The sequence below is a fragment of the Sinohyriopsis cumingii genome, chromosome 6 (assembly GCF_028554795.1).
Source record: "Sinohyriopsis cumingii isolate HCF-2022 chromosome 6, ASM2855479v2, whole genome shotgun sequence".
In the NCBI taxonomy this organism is placed as follows: Eukaryota; Metazoa; Mollusca; class Bivalvia; order Unionida; family Unionidae; genus Sinohyriopsis; species Sinohyriopsis cumingii.
The window spans coordinates 115,248,654-115,260,713 of NC_142966.1; the positions used below are offsets into that span (position 1 = coordinate 115,248,654).

Below are 12,060 nucleotides of genomic sequence, written 5' to 3' on the forward strand. Positions count from 1 at the left end.
AGGTTGGGAACCAGTGTTGTAAAGGCTGAGGTAACTCGAGATATTCTAGTATGAATACTAGTTATCTCACTACACACAATCATTGATATCATCCATATGTGAATGTGTGTGATTTGGATTTTTAACACTGCTTTAAAAACTGTCCAGTTATAATGTATTGATGTCTGCAGTGAGGCAGTTTAAAGTGATGTCTAGCACTGGGGCATCATGTAATACATTAGATGAAGTTCCAATGATGAGATAGTGCCCGTTTTAAGAAAAGCTGGGAAAATATTTACTGCGGATGGCTTTGGCTCATAAAAAAAACTATTCCAAAATTTCGGATTAATTTCTTAGATGGGCTCCATGCTCTTACCATTTTAAAAATAGCTCCATAAAGTGAACCAAGTAATGGACATATTGACTTACATGCATATTACACAGGTACAAGCACCAAGAGATGATCACATACACTCTCTGAAATGAAGTATCTAAAGCCCCCAAAAGAAGTCATGATAGTTTGGGGATGTGATGGCTAAAGAAGTGGTACAACATGGTGAACACAATTTTTTTTTAGGGAGTAGTGTTGGCAACCCCTCTACTTCACTAATCTATCCAAAGAGATTTTCAAACCCCACCCCACCCCACACACCAGGTACCTGGATCCCAAACCCAGTCCTCATTCCATTAAATCTAGGACATGTAACAATAGCGCCAAAGGTCTCAAGAGTCCTGAATGGAGTGGGGATGGGGGAAAACCACAATTTGACAGACTTGTTGTGTACATTTATACTGTGTGTTTAATTTGTATAGATCTATGATTGAAGATTGTATTTTTCATCCACGGCTTTATCAACGTGTTATAAGATTTCATTATTTCTTATTAACATGCATCAATGAAAACAAAATGAAATAAGGAGCTAAAGAGTGACTTTTTATTTATCAAAAATGACTTGCTGGAGGAGAAAATCAATGGACTCCCTCAATACAAAAGGTCATGTTGAGTAAACTTCAGAGAAATTTTTACTTGGGATTTACTTTTTAACCAATGCTTGGCTAAGTAGATTTACACATATAAATATCAAGGAAATTCTTATCACTGGTGAAAACAAAATGCAGTGAAGTGGCTAGTTAAGTAGCTAATGGCAACCAGCTTATCACGATGCCTTTAGCATCATCATCAGCAACCAAGCTCAACAGTGTGTTATGCATCGCAAAGTACTGCACTGGAAACCTAAAAATATAATTCTCTGACAGCTCTTAAGTCCATCTTAAACTTGTATATGAATATGTGCACATGTATACCCAGTTCGACTCCAAAGGTGTGATTAAAAATTGGGGGGAAAAGTCAATGAAAAGGGGCAAATGGCTCTGGCAAACGTCAGAATTATAATGCAGCAACTAGTTAACAACATCAGTACATGTACTCTCTAATCAAGAGAACATACTGTGATTGCTCTTTATGGGATAATCCACCTCTAATTAAGGCAATCTTGACAAATAAACTATTTTAACCATTTTGTCCCATTCAAGGCTGGCCACATTTTTTATAGTCAGCTTTCAAAATGATGTCATTACAAGAATGGGTCCAACTTACACCCGACTCAAAAAATATTAAGCATATGAAGTCCTTTGTGAAACTGCCCATTCCCATATCAAATTGCCATCTTTCAACTCTTCCCTCAATGGGTCTCATGACCAAAGTATTAGGGCCATGCAACCTTAAATCCAAAAAGGCCACTTAAGTTTTCAAGCCGACTACTAAAGTTTGATACAAACTTCAAAAACTAATACTTACATCCTGTATTCATGAAAATAAACATGGAGGTGGCAGTAAAAGGTACAAATGGGATGATCTACCTATACCAATTTCATTCAAAACTAACTGCAGTGGGCACATAACACCCTACTATTATTAGTCAAGCTTTCAATTGCCACAAGGTGAGTCTGATGACTAGTAGCTAGATTAACTTCAATGGAACAGAAAACCTAGACATTTCACCCAGCTGAATAACTTCAACAGCACATTTTGTTAACCAAGTAATCCAGTTTTAAGAATGAATGCAGATATGTACTCTGAACTTGCCTTGCACATGTACAATTGTGAGTCATCAGTGCATACAAGTACACATTACCTGTGCATTATGGTATATAACCACACAACATACACATATAAATACATACATACAGTGGAACCCCGCTATAATGCGATGATCGGGGTCCATAAAATCGGATCGCGTTAAAAGCGGGGTCGCGTTAATGCGGGGTTTTACAATATTTAACTTTTTTTCCGAGAACATATACGTGTATACATGTACAATGATCAAAAGTCAGCTTATCATCAGATGAATATTAACTGGAATGCATTAATTAAGATATATTCAAAATAATCGATGGCTAATATATTTATAGGTTATTACTGTGCATTAAAAACATTTACTAATTTTTATTTGTTTGAACGGTAATACATATTGACCGATAATACCAGACTATCGCTATATCATGAAAAGTGTATCAACACCGTATGCTACCGTGCCGTCGTGGCATGCAGTTCATCCATAATGGATGTAATTTCATTGAAAATCGTACAGATTTAAAATATTCAATAATTTTGTAATAGTCTGAATTCGTCGTGTAAAATATAGGATGAACAAAATATTGAAACCATTTACTTGCCGTCTGATATCGTACGGTCATTGCATGCAGCTATTCCCGGGTCTACATACAGTGTCTGTACAAATTTCATACCGCTAAAATTTTATCATATGCGACAACTGCAAGAATAATTAACAATCAACGCATGATTTCAGCGTGCAAATAACTTTTATTTCAGATTTTGTGAACATCAAAAGAAACATGAAAACTGCTAAATTAATCGTTGCGCAAAGTGCAAAGTCAGTGTGGTTCCAAATTTAAATTTCATCATTTCTTGAAAAATATATCCAATGACGTTTGCTTCTTTGCCACGAACTGTTGGGTTCTAGCAAAGTCAAGAATGTTTCTTAATTGAAGGACTTTGACGCTGTCAACATCTTGTGTTTCCAGCCACCTTAAACTTGCTTCTAAATGTACTACTGCTTCAGACACTTTTGGTGGGGGAGTTGGGGTGCCATCGTCATCGTTATCATTATCGTCACTGGTTTCAGGTTCTGTTATTAAAAGTCATACACGAATTCTTCAACCAAATTATAATAAACATTTTACACACTATTTCTCGTACGTTAAACAAATATTTTCACGGTCCGATAAAAATACACGTAAATGAATTTCAAATTTCAGGAACCATGCCACGATCATATTTTAAAAGTCACAACTAATCTCATGCCCAAAATGAACTTATTTTCTTGTTTTGTTTTTTTAACTTTTCTCCAAATTTTTCTTCTCCATGTGTGAATGAATATACGAAATTTCGGGAGCCATGCTACGACCGCGTTATATCCGAATTCACGTTATGGCGGGGCACGTTACAGCGGGGTTCCACTGTATATACACACAACTCGATCCACACAAATATCTTCCACAATCCTTTTCTGCCAAGAACATGGTAGTTATTTTGGGGTAGTATTTCAAATGTAAAATCTGCAATAAAATTTAAAATCCTCTAAAAGTTTAAACAATGTACTCATGGGGAAAATCCTGCATAAATTTAACTTGTATTTCACGAAAAATGTGTGTATTGTATTACAAGTATTACATTTTAAAGGATAAGAAAGATTTCTCATACAAATGTTATTTATAGCTGGAAATATATGTTATATACATCACACAAATCGACCAAGAGCTTAAGGTTATTTGCCATGCTAGCAAATAATTTACAAAGGATATCACTCTGTAACACGACCTTCTTGCCTATATCATCTGGCTTGCCACCTGGTCTTGGCAAAATGATACAGCCAAGACAGTGCTTTTATCTCAGAGAGTAAAGCAAATATTATAAAACTTTTATTTATACCCTGCATTTTACACTTGTTCATGTATGCCTTTGATGTTTTGGTGGGAGGTTGTTTCTAAATAGGTTTGAAGTTTTAAGGCAATTTATGAAATACAAGAAACAGCAATAATATAATCGAGGTATTCCTATCAATAATCAGTTAAAATTAATTTCAGTGTAACATGTATTTGTTTCTCCTGTGCTCATATCAAGTCTTAATGCCTGTGTGTGTATGTGTGTGTGATTTGGATTTTTAACGTAGCTTTTAAAACAATTCAGTCATATTGCTACAATGTCTACAGTGTGGCAGTTTATAGTTATGCCTAGCACTGGGGCATCATGTCGCAGACATGCAGCATGATGTCCCACCCAGCCACATTATCCTGACCCCAGGCTGACCAGTCCTAACACTAACCTCTTAATGCTGAGCAACAAGTGAGGCTTTAATGCCTGTGTACATGGGTACATAAATATTAAAGGAAAATAGTTCTGACCCTTTAAAACAAGTAAATTACAATGACATTTCAATCTTTTTATCTTATAAGGAAATTTCATTACACTATAGCCCTACCGAAGTAGTACCTGCAATGTTTGAAACTCCAACCTAATAAGATGTGCATGACAGGGTTCACGTATCTCTTGGACAAAGATCAATATTATCATATTTCATGTATTTTTTCATACTCTTTAATTTTTCATACACAATCCAGTTATCAAAATAAGAATTATTTAAATGTATTAATTTTTTGTTATATTACTTTGTATTTTTTGAAAAAATCCATTACATTATCAGATATAATATTTCTACTAAGAAGATTTACCATTGCACAAAAGATTGAAAATAGCGTATTGCCATTTTGCTTTTTCAAAAAATAACTGTTGGTGAGAAAATACAATGATGCATAAGCATGGGCGCCTGCAGCATAAGGGGGTCGCGTGCCTCACCCCACCCCCCAAATCATACTGCATAATGCAAATATAAATATAAATATATGTGTGTATGTGTGTGTGTATATATATATATATATATATATATATATATATATATATATACACACACACACACACACACACACACTATTTTCCAAGTTTAATCATGTAATTAAAGCTGAAAATATGTTATGAGATTCAGTTCAAAATGCACAGTAAATATTAGCTTTAGTTTCAGACTGCTTACAATACTAATTCTCCTTGCCGTGACTGACTGATCACCCCCCACACAAAAAAAACTGGGCACCCATGTGCATAAGCTCTCCTACTGTCATTTCAATATCTACTTGTGTTTATTAACAAATAGACAAAGGACTTCACAGACCATACCTTTAAATATTATTGTTAATCTTTTCTCCTTATAAATTCCGCCACTGTAACAAAACATGTACATAGCTGCCAACCTTCCAGGATCACAATCAGTGAAAATAGGGATAAAAAGTCGTAAATTTGGACACGAATTAGTGAAAAATACCATGACAATAACTCCATCCACTCCTACCGTCAATACTACACTAAATCAAGATCGCAAAATAAAACTAAACACTACATATATGCAGAAATATATCTGCATTTCTATTTATTATGGTATTCATAAACTTCACTTGTTCTTGTGGTTATTTATCAAGACATGATACTGTGGCAGACTTGAACTTCCTCAACTGCTTGACTGTATATTTGTTTTCTAAACAGTTCAGACTTCTTGCCTGCTGGTTGATCTTGGGGACTAAAATTGCTGACAAATTTTCTGCAGCTAAGGAGGCCCTAAAGTCTGTCTTATTTTTCCTCACTAGAGAAAATACTCTATCGCTGTCACCGTTGCTGTGAGGAACGCACATGAGCTGCAGCACTTTTGGTTCTTCCACAGGAAAATTTGGAAGCGATTTTCGAGTCCAGGAACATTGGTCGGAACAAATGTTTAGCATGGTCTCCAGCTGATAAGTTAGATTGTGTTCAACACGAAAACTCACAAATAATGCTTCAGCGTTGGTAGCTTGCAGGTCTTCCGCCGATGGCTTAAAATATTCCAGAGCTGAAATCTGCGAATTCTTAATTTTCCCAACTTCTAAGTGTTTTTGCAACTGACTTGCTTACTCACATCATCTCTGCGATGGCACACTGAGTGCAAAAAGCATGATGAATATCAATGTTTAATGGCAGAATGCAATTTTTGATATATTCCAAATTAAACTTCACTTTTTGAGTAATACATTTCTTTTTCCTTGGCGGTGAAGACATTTTCAAGATCTTACATACGATGCTGAATGGTAGCTCAAATCAGTGTTGGTGACACATGCGCAGAGCAAAATTCCTGCTAGGCCCCAGTTTCTCTCAAAAGCATTTGTAAAACTGCTCTTATACATATAGATTAAAATAGGCTAAAATGCTTGCTACCGGGCCAACTGTACTAATCGGCTGTAGTTCTACTAATATCGCTGCCAGCAGTACCGGACCGTTTCGGCAACTGTAAATATCATGACTAGCACTTAACAGGAAATCAGTTATTTTATTGAAGATTTAAAATAATTGAGAATTGGAGAATTTGTGAATTTTTGGCTTGAGATGTGAATCCATGAATCGCTGAAAAAGTCGTGAAATTCACACCAAATTCGTAAGAGTTGGCAGCTATGCATGTACATTTTAAAACGAATCCGGACTCCATTAAATCAATTCATATGTATACATATACTATCTTTTAAGTACTTGTTCTGTTTGGACTTGGATATAACATTTTATTGCAAATCTATTGTATGATATACCCCACTATTAATGTTATTAGCGAGTTCGAATAACAAGTGATGTGTATGTTCGCATCTCCTTATAACATCTGCTGTATGGACAATGGTTTCAACAGCACACTGACTGATTTTCATTTCCCTTCTGGAAGCCTATCTGATTTGACCTCTTCTGTCAATTCTTGCACTCAATCTGGTTTCAACTGGAATAACCAAAGTGCTAAGAATGTTTAATTACAGTGTAAATAACACTGCATATCCATGTGGTTGCTGTGACAATGTACATCGTAACTAAAACAAGAATAAATTGTTGATTTAGCAGTGTTTATTGACAATGGAATATAGTAGGGTCGTAATACATGAGAATTATCACAACTGCCAGGTAAGTCTTTTTTTCTCTTTGCAAAAGAAACAAATAAAAACCACCCTGAATAAATATGGTCTTGTACACTGACAAAATTTTGTTTCATCTCTCTCTCGCTCTCACACACATATGCACATGTGCTCGCAAGCATTAACTAAAATATGATTTCAAGTTCATTTTTGTATTACAATTTGATAATGAGATTATTGTTGTTGCTGTAAAAATACAAGTTGCACTTTATTTCTTGACAATGTGTACTCGTACTGTTGCATACAATTTACCAATAAATAATAACCATAACTAGTACATGTTCAAACCATCTTAATCTTTTTGCCAACATTACACAACATAACAGCTACATATGCTCTAAATGCAGACAAGCTTGCACAATGAGACATAATCCTCTCTCCTTTTCTCATTCACTAATAACAACAAAAATCTGAGTACCTTCATTTTTATTGTAATCAGATTCTTGAGTTGAGAGCAGAATAAGACAGAAAACATACATTTACTTTGTACGTTTGTACCGTTAGGTCGTCAAGTAGCATGTGTTCCATAATACTTATTCAGGTACGATCCCTTTTATTTTTCATACACGGTCAGTACCACAAAATGATATTTACATATAATAACATGAAATCTGGTATCCATATACTGTCACCAACAACAACATTTCTATACCATCCTTCTTACATAAACACACAGAAAAATTTACTTTTCTGTGAACCTGTATTGCTACTTTAGTCAACTTTTATGTTATCCTCCTATCCCTCCATGTGTACAGAGACAATATCATAAATCTGTTTACAATAATTAAATCACGCTTCAATCGCTGGAGTGGAGATTTGGAGAAAGTTTTATTTGTGTACAAGTGACAGGGTGGTCTTTGGATTTAGTTTCACTACAAAAGATCACCTTGGTCTGAAAAGATCAGTGACCACAACTTTAAGGAACACCCACCCAGTCACATTATCCCGACACCAGGCCGACCAGTCCTAACACTAACCTTTTAATGCTGAGCACCAAGTGAGGCAGCTGTTAGTATCATTTTTGCAAGTCTTTGGTATGACTCTACCGGGGGATCGAACCCATGACCTCCCGCATCCGTGGCGGACACTCTAGCCACTAGCCACCAGACTGGTCCTAAGTGGTTAGGGAGTGTATGTGTTCGAACCTCAGCCAAGTCGCAACAAAAACTTATAATGATGGTACTAGCAGCTGCCTCACTAGGCACTCAGCATTAAGAGGTTAGTGTTAGAACTGGTTGGCCTGGTGTCAGGATAATGTGACTAGATGGGATATGAAGCCACATGTCTGCAACAATTACCAAGTGACAGATATCGCTATAAACTGCCACACTGCAGTGATATGGCTATAAAAAAATTTACAATTTTTAAAGCAATGTTAGAAAAATCCAAATCCAAATATGACAACATTATCTCTGCATTTCATTTCGAAAAGATGGAAAAGGTATTAACCAATTTTTCGTGTGTGTGTGTGTGTGTGTGCAAAAAATGCTGCCAGATGCATGATTCTGCCTTTAATTCGATGCACTCCACACAATACATCAGGCTTCATGTCTGCCATTGGATTGTTTCTATGCAATAGGTGGAGCAAAAAGTGAAAATTGAACACATTCTCAGCTGAAACATCTCAGAAATCATTCAAGTTTTTAGAAGAAACACCAATAAATGAGATTTTTTTTCTCTCAAACAAAACAAGTTATGGCTAAGCAGACGCACCGTCTTCATGCTACTTACATAAATAACACTAAATCGGGTTCACTGGCATTGTACCACATTGCACACGCCAGCTGGATCCCATACAAAACATTCTACAATACCAGTCAAACCAAACACTACATGTTTTTAAACTAACATATGTACATATATCTGTGACAATCATCTTAAAAACATGCCGGTTTTTTTTTTTGCTCTATGGTGTACCATGTCAGGGATCTTCCAGAGACTTTTGAACACTTTGGAACTTTGCAAGGAAAATACTAACCAGTTTTCAGCTCCAAAATATTCTGAATTACCCTCCCCTATTTCTGATACAGTGTATAATTTCAGACAAGAGAACATATTTATGGGGTAAAATAAGAAGAAAAAATAAAGAGAAAAAAGGGCTGCACTCTTAATAGTACAGATACATCACAGATGAAAGTCACAAGTCATGCTTCCTCCTTTCTATTGTTCTTTTGCAATTTCTGTGAACTGAAACATGATATATTGATAAACTTCAACACAGAGCTATAGTTTAAAAATGAAGATGCCCAAATGGACACAAGACTGCTCACCTCACTCATGTCCATCTTAATGTCGAATGCAAAAGCCATTTGCTGAAGAAACTGGAATTAGCAATGTACTTTCTACAACAATTCTATTGAACTTATTATAAAAAGATTTTCAAACCTTCAGTCATATTTTCCTTCCAATTTTCTGTCACAAACTATTTCGAAAAACAAGTCAATTATTAGTAACATCAGCCATACTGGACAGCTGATTTGCATCAACAGTAAAAAGCCTTTAACAGCTTCAAGGAAAAGATGGTCCTGTCAACTTTGATCAAATTCAGTACATTTTTATTAATAGCATAAATACATTTACTAAATTGTGGGTCAACATAATTTCGTGCCAGCTTTAGAATCCTTCGTGCAAGAATGCTTTCTGTCGAATTTAATCAAATTCTTTTGACCAGTTTTAAAGTAGTCTCATGTATTTTCATTGTGGGTAATAATTTTAGATGTTGAATCTTTCATGCATGTACAAAGGCTGTCATGCCATAATGCTTCCAATGAAATCTGATATATGTTAAGTGTTTTTTTGAGGAAGCCATTTTTTAAAAGTTTTGTTAATAATTTTAAAATGGTAGCAACAATGTGTTTGTTTTTTTGGACCAGCATCATCAGTAAAAAAAAACAACACAACTTCGTTATATATTTAGTAACAGTAGCCATACCTGATAACTAATCATGAGCATACAGAATAATTAAATTTCATTCAGTGAACAGTTTGAAATAAATTGGAAATTCTTTTTTGTACATATAGCCAAGACAAACATGTACATGTAGGCATATTTTTAAAATCCAGTCACTACTGAACTTTGCTTTAATGAAAAGTGTTATTGTTTTAATTGGTAGCATTTATGAAAATAAATATCAAGGACATTTCTGTTATTTCAGACCATTAAATTCTATCAAGATCAAAATGTTTTTTATACCAAAGCCTTTTTTTTTCTCCCTTTCAACTTCTTGCGAGAATGTTAGCATTTTCTGTGGCACCAGCTGGAACACGCCGATTACATGATACCTAACTGATTAATGTTACATGTTTATTTTATCACATAGCTCAACATGCTGCTAGGTTAAAAAGCCAAACAGCATGCCACTGAGGTTAATACTGTATGAAACAATACATCATTCATCTTAGTAAGTGGTAACAAAAAAACATGCAAAGATTTCAGTTCCTGTAGTAATCTTTCATTACCTAGTTGAGCACATACTAAAAACAAATTTTGTATGAAACGAACATAAAACACTCAGAAAATTAAAACCAGAGTAAAGAATTTTAGATCAAGTTTTGAAATGTTTTTTAAAAGGAAACAAAATGAAAGTATATGTAATAATTTCAGATTTATAAATATAAGTGTACAATACTCGTTACTCATTAAATTTTAAGGAGTACTTTATGCATTTCAAAGAAAATTTTCTGCAACTCTAGCTGCTAGCAGATCTCATGATAATACAAAAATATGGATTCCAAAATTCATGCTATCTCAAACAAAGATATTAACTGTGACAGGGTCTGACAGTGGATGCAGTTTGTGTGTATATGTTGATTTGGATTCTTAATGTAGCTTTAACAATTTTTCAGTCATATCAATGTCTGCAACGTGGCAGTTTATAGTGGTGTCTAAACACCGGGGGCATCGTGCTGCAGATGTGTAGCATGATGTCCCACGCTGTCACATTATCCTGACACCAGGCTGACCAGTCCTAACACTAACCTTTTAATGCAGAGTGCCTCGAGAAGCAGCTGTTAGTACAAATTTTATAAATCTTTGGCATGACATGGCAGAGACTCGAACCCACAACCTACTGCTCTAACTAATAGGCCACTGGAGCTGTCCAGATGCAATTTGTAATATAACTATGGATAAAATGATCAAATGACCAAGTAAATTTTTCACAGGACACAATGTCTGATAACAATATAATAGCTTACAGTACATGTACCAAATTTCATTATGCATCTCAAACAGCTCTGGAGATGACATACAAATGGCCAGGCTACACAGACTGACACTTTTCCACATGACAAGTTAATCAAATTTCCTTAGCCATTCTTTTGCCTGACAGAATCATATTCTAATACAATCAAATAAGCAATCTTTAAAGTTCTGTTAACATGAATTTCAATTGGTTGAAATGCATAAGTTGATTAGGTCAATGAAACTAATAAAAACACAATTTGACAAAAGCAATTAGATGGCTTCCTTTCATAAAAGAGATTCAACTCTCCGTCAACTAAATTCTGCATTCCTACAATTTGCAGAAAGTGTCAATATGGGCTGCCAAGTGTAGAAGATATTCCTGAAAATTTGGCATCAAGTACCCGCATCATTCAATGCTATACAAGTTTATTTTGGAGGTAATAAGCCAACCCAGACATATTACATTGTAGTATGAAGACTCTATTGTCTTAAATAGAAAAGAGCGAGAAGCAACCAGCTTTGTTAAAGTCGACAAATTATTTTCTAGAATACAAAGTGACAATATACAAAAGCAAAAGAACTTGCAAAATTGTGAATTAAATCCAAATTAATCCCAGAATTACTGACAAGTTCTAATGAATAAAGTTCTGAATAATCTTTAATGTTATTTCAAAATATGTTCAATGCTGAAGATGTTGATATGCCTGTAGTGGTAGGTAGTCTCTACTTTACTAATGGCCTGAATTGTTTTCATGTTCCAACAGTCTTTTGCTTAATCACAATAATATAATCTAAAATTTCATTTTTGGAATTCACTTTACCAGTTAATGTCTCTTTTCAAGAAT

The 12,060-nt window shown here is 34.9% G+C and overlaps 1 protein-coding gene across 5 annotated transcripts in view; it reads right to left on the minus strand.

Annotated features, from left to right (window-relative positions):
- LOC149797779 (uncharacterized) overlaps positions 1-12,060 on the minus strand; it is a 90,246-nt gene that overhangs the window by 65,682 nt on the left and 12,504 nt on the right. The window lies entirely within an intron of this gene.